Source organism: Kogia breviceps, chromosome 3 (genome assembly GCF_026419965.1).
Source record: "Kogia breviceps isolate mKogBre1 chromosome 3, mKogBre1 haplotype 1, whole genome shotgun sequence".
In the NCBI taxonomy this organism is placed as follows: Eukaryota; Metazoa; Chordata; class Mammalia; order Artiodactyla; family Physeteridae; genus Kogia; species Kogia breviceps.
This window is the reverse complement of record NC_081312.1, coordinates 11,849,596-11,870,665: the sequence shown is the minus strand read 5'-3', so window position 1 is coordinate 11,870,665 and position 21,070 is coordinate 11,849,596. Positions and strand designations below refer to the sequence as shown.

The following is a 21,070-nucleotide window of genomic DNA, read 5'->3' as shown; positions in this document are numbered from 1 at the left end:
GCAAGGTGGGTGGGAGAGACACAGACCTCAACACTTGCTGTGCAGTGTGACAGATGTAACTGCACAGGGACCTCTGGCCGAGGGGCACAGAAGATGCAGACCATGGTGGGAAGGGTTCCGGGAGGGTGTCAAAGAGGAGGGAAGACGGGCTGGCTCCGGAAGGGTGAGGATATTAGTTCAATTAAATGCTGCTTTTCTAGCTCCAGAGGTGGAGGAGAAAGCAAAAGCAGGGGCAGTTTCCTGTTCTTGCCATACACTGAATGGGTGAAACAGTTCACTCGTTCGTGTATTCAACAGTTGATTATTAAGTGTCTACTCTGTGTCTCAGGAGCTGTTCTACCATTGGGGACACAGCAGGGAACAAAACACAGTCCCTGCCCCTGAGAGAGGAGACAGTAAACAAGTGTGGAGAGTCTTGCTATGGAGAACATATAAGTGGGAAGATTAGCCAGCTGTTGCAATAACAACAAAAACTGTAATGGGTTAAAGCCAGAAGGGGCTAGTTTCCCATTCATGTGCGAGATTCCTGGTCAGTGGGGAAGGCTCACTCAGGGACCCCATCTGGAGCACGCAGCCCCCAGTTTCTTGGGGTTGACTCCACACCATAGACTGGAAGGCGAAAGAGGAGGCTTGTGGGCGGGTCTTACCTCAATGCCTGGAAGTGGGTGTGTCACTTGTGCTCACATTCCTTGGCTAGAACTTGCTCACATGGCCACACCCAACTGCAAGGGAGACTGGGAAATGTGGTCCAGACACCTCTCCGGGGAGGCGCAGAGGGCCTGAATCTTGGTGAACTGCTTGGAGTCTGCTCTCTGGGTAAGGGGTAAGGAGTGTGGGGGGTTGTTAATCTATACAGCAACCCTTAATAACTCCTGCCCTACAGCATCCAGCAGGAAGACAATATAGGGATCTCAAAGAGGAAGGAGAGTGTTACAGTTTCCCCAGACCAAATACATAGCACCCTCTGATGACTGCAGAAGAGGTGAGGTTGTTTGGGGCACCTGGGGCTGCACAGACCCTGGGTGTGCTTTTGATCTCCTGGGAGAAGAGACAGCCAACAGCCTCTCTGCTTACGGTCTTGTGCAGTCCTGCTACTTATTGAGAGTAGTAGCCAGGCTCTCGGGGACTTGGCTGCCCAGACAGCAGGTATCTACAGTCCTTTAGAAGTCCAGGAGCCAGTTTTGCTCTTGCATTTCCACACTAACATTAGGAAAGTGGCTGAAAGTGGGGAGTAGCATTGTGCTGAGCCTGTTTCACGTCAGCATGTGCTCTAGAAGTGGAAGGAGGGAGCGTTGCTTCAAGGGCAGGCTCACCAAGGAGGCTTCTTGGAGGAAAAGGGAGTTGGGCTGGACAGACGGAACGTCTGGAAATTCTGCCTTCCTCCTTTGTCCCTCTGCTTCTTTCTCCACCTCCCTGCCCCACCTCCAGGGCCATCTCTTCTAGATCTGCCCAACCCAATGAGAACCTGGCTGCCCCAGGCTTTTGGAACTTGGTCAGGAAGCATGCACAAGCTCTATCTACCCCGTGGAACCAGGATGTCATGTCTGGTTATGTGTCTCATTTCTGATTAGGAGCCCAAGGAATAAACCAAGGTGTTCGGGATGGAGGAAGCTTCCTTCCCTGGTTTCATGTCTTCCTCCCATGTGGTAGAATCCCATTTTCCATTTTTATTTTTATTTATTTATTTATTTATTTATTTATTTATTTTGTGCTACACATGCCTCTCACTGCTGTGGCCTCTCCCATTGCGGAGCACAGGCTCCGGACGCGCAGGCTCGGCGGCCATGGCTCACGGGCCCAGCCGCTCCGCGGTATGTGGAATCTTCCGGGACCGGGGCACGAACCCGTGTTCCCTGCATTGGCAGGCGGATTCTCAACCACTGCGCCACCAGGGAAGCCCCATTTTTCATTTTTAAACCTTTAAAAATTTATACTCAGCTTAGCTGAAAAGAGCAAACCGAACATCCTTTGTGAAACATAACTGTTCCAAATCACGATTCGTGTCCATTCACTGTGACTACACAGATGCCATAAGTTTGCATGTGTTTCGTTTCACTTTTTTTATTTTACTCCACTGCTCCCCAAACCTCAGACCCCTGAGATCTGCCCCCAGAGAAACCAGACAACAGCAAGAAAGCAGCAGGTCGTGTGCTTCTTTGCCATGTTGCTTCGCTGCTTCAACCTTTGTCCTACCTTTCTGTTCAGTACCTGCCTCCTTAACATGGTGTTTGAGCATGGACCATGGAAGCCACACAGCCTGTGTCGGATCTGAGCTCTGCCTTTTACCCCCTGCGTGACCTTGGGCACCTTGCTTAACCTCTCCAGGCCTCTAAGATGGGGGTGATAATGGTGCCTGCCTCACAGGGTGCTGGAAGGAGGAGTTAGTGTGTCTGAAGTGCTTAGGGTGATACCCAGAGCACCATAGAGGGTTATAATTGTGTTGTTGTTATTGCTGTTATTATTGAGCCTCCTGCAGAATTAAAGCAAAAGGAGGCGTGGAATAAGCCTACACACAGGGTTCCAAGGCTCCGGGTAAATCACAGCCCAGCATGTGGGGCCTGCCTTCTAGTCCTGCATGGGAGGAAGGAGCCACCAACTTCCTGAGTCCTCCCGTGGCCATGGTAGCCGCAGTGGGGGGATGGCCTGAGGAGGAAGTGGGCAAGGGAAAGGCCCAGAGCCTGGAACCGGGACCTTTTGCTGGGGTTCCCCACACAGAGCTGAGATGAAGGAAGGAGACGAGGGGATCCCCCAAAGTGGGTGGTCAGCCTCATCTTTGACCCCACTCTGTTTGCTCTGAAAGGGAAAGACCCACGTGGACCACCTCTGTGCTTCTGTGTGCTTGGGTCATCCTCTAGTTCCTTGTGAAGCGTTTCTTGGCAGAACTCTGAACCAGTCAGCTCAGGCTAGTTATGCTGCAGTGACAAACAGCCCTGCACTGCAGTGGGTCGTACACACACAGTAATGTGAGTGTATTTCTCACTCACGTCACCTGTCAGCTGAAGCTCTTTACAAAAACATTTCACTCTGCAATCCGGGCTGAAAGAGCAGCACCCAGCTGAAGGCAGGGGGGAAGGGAGAGAGATGGCAGAATTCCAGGATGGGAGCCGAAAGGGTTTACTCACAGGTGGCAGGTGTCACTTCCCATCACATTTCATTGGCCAAACAGGTCAGATGGCCAGGTCAGACTCAATGGGATGGAAGGTATGTTCCTCCCGCCAGCATGTGACTAGCAGGGACGGGTAGCGACTATTTTGAACAACTGTTACCGTCTACTGCATCCCCGATTCCCTTCTGTGCTGCACCAGGGTGACAAGAAGGCTTTGCGCTGTCTGGGTCACCACTTAGCTTCATCAGGGACCCTCAGAGGCCAGATGTGTGTCTGGCGGGTGGGGACAGAGAACCAGCAGAAAAGACATTGGCTCAGGGGTTATAGGAGATGAAGGAGCAGGACACGGGGTAGATAGAGGCTAGTCCCGCCTCCAGGCTCAGCCCTGCCCCTTTATGGCTGAAATCAGCCACCTGGCTGGGGGACACTAGCTACTTTGTCATTAATCTGCACCCTTGAAGATGGTGGCAATGACACGTTCATGGGATGGCATTTTTCTGCTGGCCGCCAAAGAACAGAAAACCAGTTGGCCCCATCTGTAGAAGAGGAGCTATGAGACAGCGGCACATGGTGTGGTCTGGCCCCTATAGGAAGTGACTGCCTGGTACTTGGCCTGAGCCACTAGGCTGAGTTTCGGGGGACAGCCCCACTTCACTCCCTGCCTGTTCCCTATGCCGGACTGACCCCTGGCTTTAGAAAGGCTGGCCTGTCGAACTCAGTTAGGATTTCTTCTTGCCCTGAACAAATCTCCCGCTCTTAGGGCTGAGGTTTTAGGCCAAGTAGTTGAATCGGATAGATACACTTGCATTTGGGAACGGAGCCCACCTCATGGGCACACGCGGTGAATGTTGTGCTGATTGGTGCTGATGATTATCACCGCTGGACTGGGGGGACCTTTTAAACCAAGGAGGGGAGGAATTCCAGATGAGTCCTCCTGGGCAGTAGAGATCTGTATGTATAGGAGGGCAGAGTGTCACCCAAATTGCCTTTGAGGTCCACATGGGAGATTTGCTTTCTGTGCTCTTGGGTTTGACCCTCTCACCAACTGACCCATTATCCTAGAATGAGATTTAACCTGTATTTGGACCAAAATGTATTAAGTCCATAAAAAGGTAAGGGATGATTATTATTAAAGTCAGGGTTGGTGTGGAGAAGGCAAGCTCTTGATCTTTTATCAGGGAGCAAGTATTGCCTCGTGAGTGAGTCTCGTGCTCTTGTCAATGCAAACCTCTTTAGAGAGCATGAGCTTTGGAAAGGCTGACAGTTCTAGGTTTTTATTCTGTCCCTGTCACCTTCCAACATCAGGCAAGTTACTTAACGTCTCTGTGCTTCGGTTTCCTCATTTGCAAAATGGGAACATCTGCAACACAGCTGTTGGAGGGTTGATGAGTGAACTCAGGTAAGGACGTGGGACAGTGTTGCCTGGCACAGAGGAAAAGCACTCAGCATCGTGCTCTTGTGACGTAGAATGGTCTTCATTCCCTGGCACAGGGCTCCTAAAACCTTTGAAATTTCCTAAGTGACAAGAGCCCTAACTGTGTCTTGAGATTCAAAACAAGCCCTTTCAACCACACCTGAGTTCACGTCCACGTGGTGACTTTTGGAAAGTGCCTAAGGATGGGGACTGGTTGCCAGGGAGACCAACCCTACGATTGGAGTGTTGGAACTTTCAGTCCCACCCCCAACCTCTGGGAAGGGGAGAGGGGCTAGAGGTTGAGTCAATCACTGATGGCCAATGATTTGATCGGTCGTGTCTGTGTAACGAAGCCTCTGTAAAAAACCCAAAAGGACTGGATTCAGAGAGCTTCCTGTTGGTGAACACATGGAGACATGCGCTCAGAGAGCACGGAAGCTCTGCACCCCTTCCTGCGTACCTTGTCCTATGCATCCTTTCCATCTGGCTGTTCCTGAGTTGTAACCTTTTATATAAACCACTGATCTTGTGAGTAAATGGGTTTCCTGAGTTCTGCGACTCACTTTAGCAAATTAATTGAGCCCAAGTTGGAACCTCCAGTCTGTAGCCAACTGGTCACAAGCACAGGTGACAACCTGGACTTGTGATTAGTGTCTGAAGTGGGGGGGAGGAGCCGGTGGGGGGGAGTCTTGTGGGACTGAGCCCTTAACCCGTGGGATCTGACACTGTCTCCAGGTACATAGGGTCAGAATTGAGTTAAATTGTAGGACGCCCAGCTGGTGTTGGAGAATTGCTTGGTGGTGTGGAAAAAACAGACACTGGGGTTGATGTCAGGGTGGAAGGAACTCTAACATCCTAGTGTTGTCTCCTGGACAAAATGAAGACGTTTATGGGGAAAAGCTATCACAGTGTCTGAGTGTAGTAAGCACTCAATAAATACTAGCAGTTATAATTAGCTGTGGAGGTTGAGTAACAGGCAGCTCAGACCTCAAAACCATCACTTCCTTCAGCACCTTGCTCCTGCAGGACTCCTCTAAGAAGTTAATTCATTCTGCTTATCTCACATTGGTTATTACCCATGGAGGTTTTGGTTAAAAAAAAAACAAAACTAACCGCAGTTTGTATCTTTCTGTTTTCAGTAATTTCCTTTTCAGCCTCCAAAATTGGGGCTGGCCCAGGAAAAAATTACATCATCAGCTAGTTTAACTCCGAGAACCTGATTGTAAAACTTTGGTGAATTTGTTTCTGTTTTTTTGAAAATAGAGTTTGAATCATAGTGGTGCGTATATCGTTTAGCCTTCCTTTTTCACTAAAACATTTTATTATGAGCTTTCTCTGTGTTATTAAACATTTCAAAGACTTTATATCCAATGAACTGCGTGCTGAATGACACTTACGAAGGCTTTGTAAGACATGGCCCCTGACATTGGCCCAGTGGCGAGACAGACACACACGCATTTAACCAGAAATGCAAGTCAGACAGTCGTAAGTGCTAGAATGTAAGTGTGCACTTTGAGGGCACCAGGAGTTTGTCTTGCTCTGAGACAATGGAACCCAGGGGGAGGTTTTGACAGAGGTGGGAGACAGATCCTAGGACACATGGCCTTGGAGCAAGAGAAGAGGAAATGGGTTGATGGGGGAGGGGAGGTATCATCCCAGCACCGGGCCCTAGTGAGTGGCCTCAGCCTGTGTGTACAGTGACTGCCACCTTCAGGGGCTTTGCAGCTTCAGAAAACGCGTCTAAGGGAAAACAGTCCAACTCAACTGTTTCAGAGAGCCGGGGGCCTCTGCACAGCTACCCCTCTTTTAAGGGTGACGACAGAGGGGTCAGGCACCTCCTGGGCTTCCCGTCACAGGAAAGCTCTGCGTGTGGATTATTAATATTTGTGTCTGGAGCTCCCACCTTCCTTTCCAGCTGTTTCTGCCTCCTCTGCCACCCTCCATGAATAGCTGCTCTCTGGAAATTCACTGGCCAGTGAACAGATTTATACTGACACGTGAGAGACCAACGCCACCGTAGAGTAGCGCTGTCGGCCACGAGGGTGTGCGTCGCAGTAGAAATAAAGTTATTGTACTGATGTTACAGCGGAGGAGCACCAGGCAGCAGCCAGCGAAGAGTGGGAGTTAGTTTGTCCTGAAATAGCAGAGCAGGGGGCACCTGCTCTAGCTAAGGCTCATCTGGCCTCCAGCATCCCCCTCACACCCACCACCCACCCAGGCTGGCGGACTTCCCAGGGAGACTACTTAGGTTGACGGTGAAGTTTCATGATGCATCTCTTGCCTGATCTTGCCTGTTTGGGGCAGCCTCTCCTAGGTTATCTCCACATGGAGGGCCCCCCCTTCCCAGAAGAGGAGTAATGCCTGCATCCCCATCTGGCACCACCTGCACCCTTTCTCTTCTCCTCCTCTGCACTCACCGTGTCACCCCACCTCTGTGCTGTTCTCAGGGGCTCGAAGCCCACTCCTCTGGGCCTGTCAGGTCTTCTCATCATTCTTTGTTGTCCATTTCGTATTTTCATGTCTTATTTCCCTAGCTGGCTGAGGGTAGAGCTTGTGTCTGATACAATATCCGGGGTCCCCATAGCCTAGCAGAGGGCAGGGCCACTGCTCAGCTGGTTAATCACACCTCACACTTGTGCAGAGAGACGGCCTGGTCTGGAAAGACTGAGAGAGTGGGCTTTGAACCCAATGGACCCAAATTGAAACCCACCCCTTTGCTTTCATCAGCTGTGAGGTCCTGGCAACACTGCCCAATCCTCTACCTCACTAAGCCTTGGTTTTCTCAACCGTGAGATGGCTTCATAATTGTAGTGATGACTAACTGGAACTGCATACAGTAGGTGCTCATAAAAAGTTCATTGCCTCTTCCCCTTCTCTGACTACCCACCATCCCCCTTGGCATAGGTCTTGGGGTCAGAAAACCTGGATTTGCATTCAGTTCTTCTGCTTAACTAGCTCTGGGAACTCAAGCAAGGTGTTTGACTCCTGGGCCTCACTTTCATCAGCCACAAACAGGGTTAAAGATGCCTCCAAGGAAATTGTTATGAGGAATAGACAAGAAAACATATTTGTCAATTTGATTACTATGTGTCTTGGAATGTTCCTCCCTGGGTTTATCCTGACTGGGACTCTCTGTGCTTCCTGGCTTGGGTGGCAGGGAAGTTTTCGACTATCATCTCTTCAAATATTTTCTCGGGTCCTTTCTCTCTCTCTTCTCCTTCTGGGACCCCTATAATGCGAATGTTGGTGCATTAAATGTTGTCCCAGAGGTCTCTTAGGCTGTCTTCATTTCTTTTCATTCTTTTTTCTTTATTCTGTTCCGCGGCAGTGGATTCCACCATTCTGCCTTCCAGGTCACTTGTCCGTTCTTCTGCCTCAGTTTTTCTGCTGTTGATTCCTTCTAGTGTAGTTTTCATTTCAGTTACTGTATTGTTCATCTCTGTTTGTTTGTTCTTTCATTCTTCTAGGTCTTTGTTAAACATTTCTTGCATCTTCTCGATCTTTGCCTCCATTCTTTTTCCAACGTCCTGGATCATCTTCACTATCATTTTTCTGAATTCTTTTTCTGGAAGGTTGCCTATCTCCACTTCATTTAGTTGTTTTTCTGGGGTTTTATCTTGTTCCTTCATCTGGGACATAGTCCTCTGCCTTTTTATTTTGTCTGTCTTCTGTGAATGTGGTTTTCGTTCATCAGGCTGCAGGATTGTAGTTCTTCTTGCTTCTGCTGTCTGCCCTCTGGTGGATGAGGCTATCTAAGAGGCTTGTGCAAGCTTCCTGATGGGAGGGACTGGGTGGTGGGTAGAGCTGGGTGTTGCTCTGGTGGGCAGAGCTCAGTAAAACTTGTCCACTGATGGGTGAGCCTTGTTGGTTGTTTGGCCTGAGGGAACTCAGCCCTGGAACCTACAGGCTCTTTGTTGGGGCTAATGGTGTGCTCTGGGAGGGCTCATGCCAATGAGTACTTCCCAGAACTGCTGCTGCCAGTGTCCTTGTCCCCGCAATGAGCCACAGCCACCCCCTGCCTCTGCAGGAGACTCTCCAACACTAGCAAGTAGGTCTGGTTCAGTCTCCTTTGGGGTCACTGCTCCTTTCCCCTGGGTCCTGGTGCTCACAAGACTTTGTGTGTGCCCTCCAAGAGTGGAGTCTGTGTTTCCCCCAGTCCTGTCAAAGTCCTGCAGTCAAATCCCACTAGCCTTCAAAGTCTGATTCTCTGGGAATTCCTCCTCCCGTTGCCGGACCCCCAGGTTGGGAAGCCTGACGTGGGGCTCAGAACTTTCACTCCAGTGGGTGGACATCCGTGGTATAAGTGTTCTCCAGTCTGTGAGTCACCCACCCAGCGGTCATGGGATTTAATTTTATCGTGATTGCACCACCCCCCCGTCTCACTGCAGCTTCTCCTTTGTCTTTGGATGTGGCGTACCTTTTTTGGTGATCTCCAGTGTCTTCCTGTCGATGGTTGTTCAGCAGTCAGTCGTGATTCCGGTGCTCTCGCAAGAAGGAGTGAGCGCACATCTTCCTACTCTGCCGTCTTGAACCCAGTCTCAAGAAAACATATTCAAACATACCTAAAACCTGGCAGAGATGCAAGAGTGAGCTGAATACTACTGCATCCATTCATTCACATGTATACATAGCTAGCTCTATTGAGCCCTAAGCTCAGATAAGACCAAATTCTGCTCTTAAAAGGGTCACTTGGGGGCTTCCCTGGTGGCGCAGTGGTTGAGAATCCGCCTGCCGATGCAGGGGACACGGGTTCGTGCCCCGGTCCGGGAAGATGCCACATGCCGCGGAGCCTGTGCATCCGGAGCCTGTGCTCCGCAGCGGGGGAGGCCACAACAGTGAGAGACCCGCGTACTACAGTAAATAAATAAAATAAAATTTTTTAAAAAAGGGTCACTTGGGTAGCTGAGTGGGTTGAGGCAAGAGTGGGAGAAACGAGGCAAAGTGCTTTCGCGAGTGCTTTGTAGCTCTCACTCATCCCTGTGCAGAGGCTTGCTCTGGGAAGGGCGCCCCGTATTCAGGACTCCTAGGGAGATGTTCCTGGGGGACTCAGCTTTGGGGTTTTTCCCAAAAGGGAAAGCTAACTGTCACCTCTGAGCACTTCTGAAGCACTTCCCAGATTTGCTTGGCTCTGGAAGCTCCCAGACAGCTTCACCACCAGGAACAGTGACGGCATCGGTGTGAACGTGTGCAAAGCCATGGCAGGTGTCAATAAATAGGGTTCTAATCGGACTCCCCCAGTAACTTGCTGTGTGACCTTTAGCAAGTCACTCAATGTCTCTGGGCCTCCTGTGGAAAGGGGCCCCTGACCTCACCAGGCAAGAGATGGATATAAAATGCCTTGGAAGGATGAAGCCCCACACAGAGAGAAGGTGCTGTTCTTGGTTTGCCTGGCCCCGGACATCCCAAGCACTTGGATAGAAAGCCTCACCATAGTGGACGAAAATACACGTTGTTCAGTGTCCCATGCAGCCCAGCTGGCCACTTGGGAAGCCATAGTATCATGCCTGTCCCACCAACTTCTTCTTTCTGCCCAAACTATTTAAGGAAGCAGTCAGAGGTGAGACCTTCTGGAAAGTTCTGTAGAAATGGACTGGTGACTTCAGTGTTTTTTTTGTGTCTGTCTCCCTGGATCTGTTAAGAAGCAGCGAATAGTTTGCACTGCTTTTATTGGCAGTTCTGAGCCTGTTGCATACATTCTGTTGTGCTTATTGCTGTCTCAGCCTTGGTTCTCACAGCGGAAACTTTCAGGGAACTTCACGTCTTGGGGATGTTCCTTTAATGTAGTCATTGTTCCCAGTCCAAGGTTGCCCTGGGCAGCCCCCAGGTGAGACTCAGTTCCTCAGTTCTGGGCCCTACCCTTGAAATCTTATAGCCTTTGGCCCCCAGTTATTGGGGAAACTCCCTGTGTACCAGGCCCTGTACCAGACTCCCTGTGTACCAGGCACAAGGTGGGCATTCATGGAAGCTGTTCCTCTTGTCTTCACCACGGCCCTAGGAAGCAGGTGCTAGACACCTGTTTTGCAGCTGAGGGAATTGTGCCCAAGGATGGAACAGGGATTGGACCCAGGCCGTCGACTCCACACTCAGAGTAGCTTCATATCTGGGCCAGGTTGTTTCTTTTCTCGACTCTCGGGGCCCTCATACCCGTGGTGCTCCAGGTCAGGGAGTGATGGGGGATGCCCGTAGGGAGATCGAGCAGAACGTCACCAGGTACATGTAAGGACCTTGGAATCGCCTTCAGAGTCTGAGGCCTAAGCTGAGATTGTACCCAAGAGCTTTATGTTTATTGCGCAGAAGAGAAAGCTGGAGAGAAAGGGGCAGACAGAGGCCGGAGGGCTTCAATAAGGACAGCCGTGGAGAAGAATCAGTGGGGTCACCTGAGTTCCAGGCCTCTTAACAGTTCACCCTCTTGATGACCATCCGCAGGTGGGTTTGTCTCTGAGCCGCGGTTTTGGTGGCGCAGCAGAGCCCGATCGTTCCAGCCCGTGAGAGCGCGCTTCCCACTCTGCGCTTGAAATCAACATGCTGGGGCTATTTACATCATGGAAATTGACAAGTGCGTAAGATTGGGGCTTTCTCTCCCTGGAGAGCCGGTTGTTAAACATTACCAGCACGCCACTGCTCCGTTTCCTCGTCTGTAAAATGGGGACCGTAGTGCCCACCTCATGGAACCACTGGGAGGGAACGCATGTGTGAGCATTTTGCAGACTAAAGCATGATGTGTGTGTGTGTGTGTGTATAGATATGATGTGTATTTTATGTAGTTTGTTGTAATTCTTACACAAAAAGCTGTCTCTTTAAAAAGGGGTGGAGGGCTTCCATGGTGACGTAGTGGTTGAGAATCCGCCTGCCGATTCAGGGGACACGGGTTTGTGCCCCGGTCCGGGAGGATCCCGCATGCCGCGGAGCAGCTGGGCCCGTGAGCCATGGCCCCTGAGCCTGCGCGTCCGGAGCCTGTGCTCCGCAACGGGAGAGGCCACGGCAGTGAGAGGCCCGCGTACCGCAAAAAAATAAATAAAATAAAATTAAATTAAAATTAAAAGGGGTGGGGCTGTATCTTTGCAGAAACAGGAAATAAGTTGGAACCAGGGAGTGGTACAGCAGGTGTGGCATAGATTCCCAGAGGAATCGGGAGTAATGTAAGACTATAAACCGATCTGGGATAACATTTGAGATCATGAGTTCCTCTCTAGTGGAAGCTTGAGGGGCTCCTTCGTACTGGCTTCTGGGTTCCAAGGACCAAAGCCCTGTCAGTCATTGAGAAGACATGGTGGAGTCCACAGTTTTTTTTGTGGCAGTGGCAGTGGCTGTAGTTTTGAAAGAGCCGACACACAGGCAGCCGTGGATGTAAAGGCTGCTTTGTCACTTACTAGCTGGTTGAACCTGGGCAAGCTCCAGAGCCTTTTTGGGCTCGGTTTCCTCATCTGTGACATATGGGTTTGGGGAGACCCGTGGAGAGGGGCTCGTGGGTCCTGGCATCCCTGGACTGTAGGCTGAATTTGTGTTGGTTCCGCTCTCTCCCGGGCTCCCTCAGAACTCCGTTTTCACAACACCGTCTTAGGATTCCAGGTGGACCCCTGGTTTGCAGAATGTGGCTCAGGGGTTGGTACAGGAAGCTCCCTCTATGCAGCCCGACCTAGAATGTTCTCCCTGTGCCTCTTCCTCTACTGAGTTATGACATGGAATATTTATTGAGAACTTTGCTGGGTACAGTGAGAGTCTAAGGAAGTAGGATGCTGCGAGCGACCGTTCCCTGAACCCTTTATATGAATTAACTCATTTAATCTGTTTATCAGCTCTAGGATACAAACACTATCATGGGGCAGATGAAAAATAGCTGTGCTTTTTTTGACACTCCGCCCATCAAGAGGTGGGAGGCTATGGCTCCTCTCCTTGAACCTGAGTCAGGCTGGGACTGCTTTGGGCAACAGAATACGGCCAAAGTGACACTATGCCAGTTCCATGTGCAGCTTTTTAGAGAACTGGCAGCTTCTGCTTGGACTCTGGGAGCCCTGAGTTGCCATGTAAGACGTCTGATGACTCTGAGACCACCATACTGGAGAGGCCCAGAGATATATGGACAGGGAGAGAGGCCCAAGGAGGCCTGCTGAGTCTAGCCTTCCAGCTATGCCTGCCAAGGCACGGGCATGAGTAAAGGCTTCTTGGACCCTCTGGACCAGCCCAGCCCCCCGCTGAGTATGAGCAAGTGACCTAGTTGGTGCTAGGAGAAGCATAAGAACCTTCCAGTAGAGCCCAATTCCTGACCCAGGCAATCATGAGCCACAATAAGATGGTGGTTGCTTTATGCCGCTAAATTTTGCAAGTAGTTTATTGCACAGCAGTAGATACCAGAACAAGTACTATCCTATTTTACAGATGAGGAAACTGAGGAAAAGAGAGGCTAAGTGGCTTGCTCATGGTCATACACTAGTAAGTGACGGGGCCAGGATTTAAACCCCAGCAGCCTGGCTCCCCAGCACGTTCCTGGCACTGTGTCATACTACTTGCTCTTAAGATGAAAACATGGCTCTGCTCTCAGGGAAACTTCTATCTACTTTGGGGTGCAAAGATCGCACACACTACATAATTAGAGAATTGCGTGAGATATTTCACTTATTCTTTTTTTTTTTTTTTTTTTTTTTGCTGTACGCGGGCCTCTCACTGTTGTGGCCTCTCCCGTTGCGGAGCACAGGCTCCAGACGCGCAGGCTCAGCGGCCATGGCTCACGGGCCCAGCCACTCCGCGGCACGTGGGATCTTCCCGGACCGGGGCACGAACCCGTGTCCCCTGCATCGGCAGGCGGACCCTCAACCACCGCACCACCAGGGAAGCCCCTCACTTATTCTTTTACTCAATTTAAGAACACTAGACCCTAGGGATACAGAGGTGATGATATTAAGAAAATGTTAGGATTTTACTGCCCTCAGAGGAAGGACACTCCCCCAACGCTGGAGTGTGAGTGAGACCCCAGGGGGACACCTCTGGGGAGTGAGGACATGCGAGCTGTGTCTTGAAGGATGAATAGAACTGTCCCGTTTGAATGAGGGAGGAAGAACACGTGAAGTGGTGGGACGGGCTGTGCAAGGACTTGGAGTCTCAGGACGTTGGGGTCCTTCCAAGGGATGTGGTGTCAGCTGGGATGTAAGGCATGCGGAGGGAGGGACAGGCAGAGATGGGACCAGTGGCCAGAGCTGATCACAGGGTGGTGTGCACCCAGGTCTTGCCGCCCAGCCTTTATCTAAATGGCCACAGAGAATGGGGCCGGGCTGGGGGCGGTGGGGAGGAGATCTGATGCTCCTTTTAAACAGAAGTCCCGTGCCCCTGGGGGCAGCATGGAGGCTGAAATGCAGGGGAGACCCCCCGGGGGGCGAACACCAGAGGGGACTCGGCAGCCATTTAGGGGCAGCATGTGGGGCGTGGAGAGGAGGGGCCCCGGCCAGAGATATCCAGGAGGAAGACTGACAGCCCAGTTTGCAGAACTGATTGAGGAAGGAAGAGGAGCCTGTGTGTCGGGGACCTGTGGCAGTGTCACCCCAGATCCAAGGGAAGGGTGGTTGGAGGGGGTGACAGCAAGGAACACGGGAGCCACCGCGCCAGGGAGAAGGAAACCCACCACCATCAACCCTGTGCCTGGAGCAGTGCCTGGCACATAGTAGGTGCTCAGTAAATATTTGATGAATGCAAATTGAATAAACCCCCGGGTCCAGGCCTCTGGAGGGAGGGCAGGGCCTGGGGGAGAGATCTGAGAGTCTCCAGGGGGTGAGATGCTAAGCCTGCGTTGTCCCCCTGTGGTGGTCATGTCCTGTGGGTTCAAGAGGCCCGTTTCCACCTCTGTGCTTAGAGATACGTCCACTCTTCTTACTGGGCAGTAAAAGTGCCATGTGGTAGTTAAAGGGGAACTTGAATTAGATGACAGGCTAGAGAAACCTAGGACTCTGAATCCAATTGCCAGAGGACTTTGAACCCTGACCCCCAGTAGGTCACGGGAACGCCCCTGTGCCCACAGAGATGCTTCTTGTGGCGGCAACCGTGGTGTCCCTTTCCCTGTCCAGGGGCATTTATGGTGATTCAGGAGAGCTCCCTCCCCTATGCCTGCCGGGTATTTGGGGGAATGGAGGCAGTTCTATAAATAACACGCCTTTCTGACACTCCTGGTTCAGAGCCAGTGAGGAAATAAAGGGTCAGAACGTCAGCTTTCCTACTGATGGGCTGATTTGAAGGAAGCAGTTTGACCTCCAGCTGAATTCAAGCGCCCTAGCATCACGCCCCTCATGGAATTTGTTCCCTGGAACCACAGACCTCCCCCTGGCAAGGGCCAAGCCTGCCCCAGGGAGCTTACACCAGGGCCAGAGCGAAGAAAGCTGCGTCCTGAGCCCAGCTGGCTGGGTCTTTACCGGCAGGTGTTTCAGTAGCATCTCAAAGCAAGTGAAATGTCAGTTGACTTGAGACTGGTCCCTTGGTCTTGATTCCACACTCAGTGGCTCTGTGCTGCTGGGGAAGAGGACTGGGATGTGATTCCTGTGAGGCTGAGCTCGTGGATTCTGAGTCCTAGCGGACACTCTGGTCTTGCACTCGCTTCCATTCCAGCACTGATGTGGGGCGCCCACCACGTGCAGGCAGCTCCAGGGGCACCCACAGGCCCCTGGGCTCCTGCCGCTTGTCCTGGGAGCACAGGCTGGTTCTCCCTCCGGTGCTGGGTTTCTGAAACTCAGCACTCGACATTTGAAGCTGGATCGTTCTTTGCTGTGAGGGGCTGTCCTGTGAGCTATAGTATGCTTAGCAGCCTCCCGGGCCTCTGCCCGCTAGATGTCCCCTCCCCATTCCCCCCAACAACCTAAGATGTGTCCACGCGCTGCCAGATGTGCCCTGGGGGGTAGATTTGCTCCTGGTCGACCATGAGCCACATGAGACGACTGACGTGGTGAGTCTGAATTGAGATGAGCTGTAAGTGTAGAATACACACCAGATTTTGAGCACTTCGTGTGAAAACAAGAACGTGATGTGTCTCAGTTATTTTTTTATATTTATGGTTTGTTGAAATGATACTATTTTGAATACGTTGCGTTAAATAGAATATATTATTAAGATGGATTTTACTGTTTACTTGTTTCTGTTTACTATTACTAACACGACCATGAGCAAATTTTAAATTGCACACGTGACTCAAATCATATTTCTACTGGACAACGGGGTCTAGAGAGCCAGCGGCCCGGTGTGCTGGGTGAGGTCACGGGCTGCAGAGTCAGGCTCGCTGCAGGTCCCATCCTGGTACCACTTCCCAGCTCTGTGGCCTTTGGTGAGCCACTTAACCTCTCTGGGTCTCACAGCTCTCATAAGTGGCGGTCACTTTCTTCTAGACCACAGATAACAGTTCCGACACTCTGAGGTGGGATGAACTTGATAAGCTCCTAAAGTTGAAGCTGCGTTGTTTTCTGGGTGGGGTAGTTTCTCCATGGGTCCTCCCGTGGCCCTCAGGGCTGTTCTTGCCACCAGGGTGGTGCCCTGGGCCACCTCCCTTTCCGCCTGTCCTTTCTGCTCCCAGAGAGAGCCATGTTTTTTCATGATGGGTACAATCAAAGATGCCTCCCCGCCCCTACAATCTGAGTAGAGGAGCTGGCGGATTGCTTTCCCAGCCTTGCAGCTCGTTCCCTGTGGGTAATTCAAGCCCTGGGAGGGCGGGCCTCTGCTCCGCATCTCTCCCCCACCCCTCCCCGTTCCTCCTCCCCAAACACCTCCCTGTTGCTTACTCTTTATTTCGTCTTCCCTGCCATTTGGCAATTGGCACATCTGTCCAATGTCTCCCCTTCTGTTTCGGCATCTGAACCTATAAATAGTTCCCAGGCAAGGTCCCATCTGCATCGTGACCATGCATTCTGCATTCCTTTTCCCAGACCCAAATCCTCATCTACACGGTTGCTACATACGGAAGCGCACCCTCCAAGAAAAGGAATCTTCTATTACAGCTTGGACAGTGTAGTGGCAGTGGCTGCAGATGTGGCTGCCAGTGTGGATTCAGAGATAATGCTTTCAATAATGGCAAGACCGGTGAAACATATGGGGTGATCCAGGCGAGGCCCCGGATCTGGGAAAGAAGAAAGGGCTGGTCCTTGCTTTCCGGGATCTTCATTCTGGGCCAGAGTCAGGCCTGTGAACACATCATGATGTGGTGCAGTCATGCTCTAAGTTGGAGTGTGTGTCCGGTGCTGGGGCCAGAGGGAAGGGGGCACAGTTCTGCCCAGGAAGCCCTCTCTGAGGGTATCACGGGGCCTGCCTGGTGACTGAGGAGGTGTGTGACCCATGGCAGGGCGTCTCTGTTAGCTGACAGGTGAGGCAGTCACACTGAGTGCATTCGGGTATGAAGCACTGGGATGCCCCCCCTCTGCCCCACGCCACCCCTGCTGAACAAAAGGTGCCTAGCGCTCCAAGCTCCCAGGCTGGTGGCACCTGGCCATGGTGCCCTCGGGCCAGTTACTTAAAGTCTCTGAGCCTCAGTTTCCTTGCTTATGAGGATAATGGAGTTGTCATGATGATTAGAAATACAGAGGCTAGAACACAGTAGGCACTGGTAAATGGTAGATGATATTATTGTTGTTGTTGTTGTTAAAACTTTGAAAATGATAACCCTCTATTACTAATCAAGAGGCTCAAATCTGAACAAAGCCCACACTGCGAAGTTAGAAGAAGGGGGCAGAACAACAGTAGTCCAGGCTCAGAATCTAGATTCCAGAGAGCAACAGAATCAAACTGTAGAAAACACCCAGGCTAATCCTCTTTCACTGGGTGATGCTGCACCTTCTCTGGACTTCGGTTTCCCCATGTGCGCAGTGAGGGAGTCTGAACCAGAGCTGTCTCTAAGGGCCCTTTCATTCTGACTTTCAGTAGTTCCCCATCCACTGGGAGGCATAGTTGAGTGTGCTTGGGTCTCGTCTGGGCAAATTTGGGGTGTGGTAGAGAACTCAGTAAAAAGACATTGCTGCCTTTTACATCCTAAAATTCTTAAGATGAAATCAAGAGGAGATTGCTCCTTATGCCGAGAACAACCAGCATAGGTTGCCATGTCTCATACCCAGGGCTACCATGGACAGTTGCCCAGCTTGTGCACTGCTCAAAACTGCCGGGTAGGATTAAATCCGGCTGGCGTTCTGCTCGTCAAGTTGTGCAGTTTTGTGCAGGGCTGCAGCCACCTCTTTGCTCCCTTGCCAAACCCTGTAATGGAGCACTGGGAGCATGTGGAAGTGGCCCCCTGCTTAGACCCCTGGCCGTGGCTGCTAGGTCCTCCCCTGTTCCTTTCCCATTGGCCTCTAGTCAAAGGTACATAGGGCAAAGGCTTGCTGTGCCCCAACTCTGAACAGAAGGCCCTGCAGCAAGTCCTGCCCCCAGGGGCCCATGGCTGATAGGGGAGACTGAGGCCTAAGGAGGGATAATGTACACTGAGAGGCTTCAGGGCTGATGGGGGTGTGCGGGATTTACAGAGGACAGGCTGGTAAGTAGACAGGGAAGGGAGTCCAGGGCCAGCCAGTGAACCAGGGGCCAAGATGCCCACCCTGGACCATCAGTAACAGCCAGGGACAGAGAAAGGGAACTGCTTTCAGCACATTTGCAGATCAGCATCCTCTCCCAGGTCCCTGAGCTCTAACTGCCCCTGCCCTCCACTCCCCACCCCAGACCTTCCAGACCTCTGTGTCATCTTTGGTGGAGGGGCTGCTATTCCTCACTCAGGGCCTGCCTGTGGGGTACCACTCAGCCTCTGCACAGCCAGCGGCAGGGCCCGGAAGGGCCTCAGTTACTTGTATCCTCACTTGGCCGTTAGAGAAGTCAAGTCTCAGAGACTTGAAGGCTTTGGTCTCCAGGCTTGTGGGGGATGGAACCAGGGGCCCATGCCCGGTTGGTACCGTCCGGGTTTGGGCTTTGCCTGGAACGGGAACAGGAGTTTGCCCCACTCCGAGCTCCAGTCGTTGTATGGCTGGGCAGCAAGTCAGCTCCGAGAGCACAGGAGATCTGCTGCCTGGCACTGGCCTGTTTGTTCTCACTTCTCCTGGCAGCTCTCCTTCTGCTGGAGCCAGAGCTTCCGGAAGCCCTAGTCCAGCAGCACCCTTCCTTCTGGAGGGGGTAGAGCCATTCTCCCATTTCACAGCTGACCCAGCTGCACTGCAGCAGCATCTTGATGTAAGTGGTACCAGAGCTGGGCCTGGAACCACGGGGTCCCCTGGACTCCAGAGAAATTGCCACTCTCCCCACCCACTTCCACCCCTGGGAACAGGGCTAGTAGTTTTCATGTATCACAGAAAATTGGGCCTGATGATAGCAGCAAACAGTCCTTTTTCCCCCTCAGCCACAAACTGTCCAGGTGGTGGCTCCCGTGGCAACCATGGTGTTTCTGGGCAGCGGTGGGTCCCACGAGCCAGAAGGCAACTGTGACCTTCCAAGTAGGGAAGGAGCGGAGGGGGCATAGGAGGGACACCTGCAAGAATGGGCCTGGCCTCACCTGTCAGGCCCGCAGGTGACCCCCCGCTCCTGCTCCAGCTGTGAACCACTCCCCAGCCCCTGGTCACATTGGCTTTTTATCCTCAGACTCTGCACTCCTGGCCTTTGCTGTCAGGGACCCAGCTTGGTGACCTAGGGCCCCTTTTAGGAAGTGAGATCAGAATCCATTAGGATCTGTCTTCCAACCCATTCTGGGTGATCCGTTTTAGAGAAGGTTGGCTCAACAGTGTCACCTAAGGGTCTGGAGTGAGGCCACCCCCTGGACCCAGTTCCCTCGGCCAGGTGTGACGGCCTTTTCAGAGAGGCCTGAGACCCGACCTTTTCTGCCAACACCGGCCCTTCCCGTGTCCCTCTGGGGACAGTGTCCTTCCCGGGCAGTTCTCATCCATCCGGGAATGTGCCCATTCCATAAACGCACATACTGAGGCCTTGCTAAGTACAGGGTTTTTTCTTAGATAAAAATCAATGAACATCTCTCCCACCCTCCCCCAACCAAATTTTCAATCATAAAAGAGAATGAGCGGGTTGTTTGGAATCTCTGCCCCTCGGGAAGAAGTCTCAGCTAGGTCCTGGGGCCCAAACCATTGGCCAGTTTCCTGTCACCCTGCCCGCCGTGAGGCTTCCTCTCCATTTCTAAATCCATTTCCCCTTATTTCTACAGAGTATGAGCACATAAATATTTGTCAATGGTTGAATCCATAATGTCCTAGCTAAAGAGTAACTCTGAGCCAGCCCTTCAAATGAGGGTCATACCTGGAGATTGATTTATAATTCCTGTTGTCAACCGAACTGTGTTTGAACAGAGATCTCTTAGGTTAACGAGGGCATCTGCCAACAAGGAAGACGGTTTGCGTTTCTTGATTAATCTGTTCACTTCACAATTTTAATAACCGTTGGCAAGGCGTACCTTCATTCTGCGTTTTCCTGTGACCCTCTTTTCCTCATCAAAGCCCAGGGTCAGGCTTAGGTGAACAGATGCTCATCCTTCACTTGTTAGTAAAGACAAATCAGACCCTAAAGAAGGCACATGCTATAGCCATTCTCTGCTTAAAATGAACATGACGTAGAATGTCTCACTTGTCAATTTCACTCACCTCAGTCACTAGGAATGTGTGGGAATTAAGCCAGGCTTGGCTAAAATTACCTTTGGACCAACTATGAAGAAAACGTCTGCAGAGGGACTTAATTAGTGTCAGTAAGATTGCACAGGGGACTTTGGTCTAGATAAGGATGATAACTGGTTAAAGACCCCTCATACATTAATTATAACAACAGATACTGCCAAATGCAAAGAAGACTTGACTGTTCATTAAAGCAGGTTGGAAATGGCCCTACTGAATGATTTATGCGGCACCCGTCGAGTGCTTACTATTTTGCAAACTTGGACAGTATTCATTTTTTTCATTCTTTTTTTTTTTAAATTTTTATTTATTTATTTGGTTGCGTTGGGTCTCAGTTGCGGTAGGCAGGCTGCTTAGTTGTGGCAGGCGGGCTCCTTAGTTGTGGCTCACTGGCTTCTTAGTTGCAGCATGTGAACTCTTAGTTGCAGCATGCATGTGGGATCTAGTCCCCAGACCAGGGATCGAACCTGGGCCCCCTGCATTGGGAGAGCAGAGTCTTAACCACTGTGCCACCAGGAAAGTCCCATTTTTCTTCATTCTTAACATAAAGTTTGAAAGACCCTGTTCACGGATGAAAAGACAAGCTATAGCTAGGAGAACATATTTGCAAATCACACATCTGACAAAGGCTTTGTAACTGTAACATAAAGAACTCTCAAAATTAAAAGCAAGCAACCCAAATAAAAATGAGCAAAGGATCTGAATAGACATTTTTCCAAAGTATATATACGAATAGCCAATAAGCACATGACAATATACTTGACATCACTAATCCTTAGGGAAATGGAAATCAAAACCACAAGGAGATACCACTTCACACCCACTAGGATGACTCGAATCAATAAGAGAGACAAAGTACTGGCAAAGGTGTGGAGAAAGTGGAACCTCTTCCATTGCTAGTGGGAATGTAAAATGGTGCAGTTGCTTTGAAAAACAGTCCCGCAG

At 51.2% G+C, this 21,070-nt stretch overlaps 1 protein-coding gene across 2 annotated transcripts in view; it reads left to right on the top strand.

Moving 5' to 3' along the window:
* The window catches only part of RIN3 (Ras and Rab interactor 3), a 122,626-nt gene that overhangs the window by 55,012 nt on the left and 46,544 nt on the right, over window positions 1-21,070 (top strand). The window lies entirely within an intron of this gene.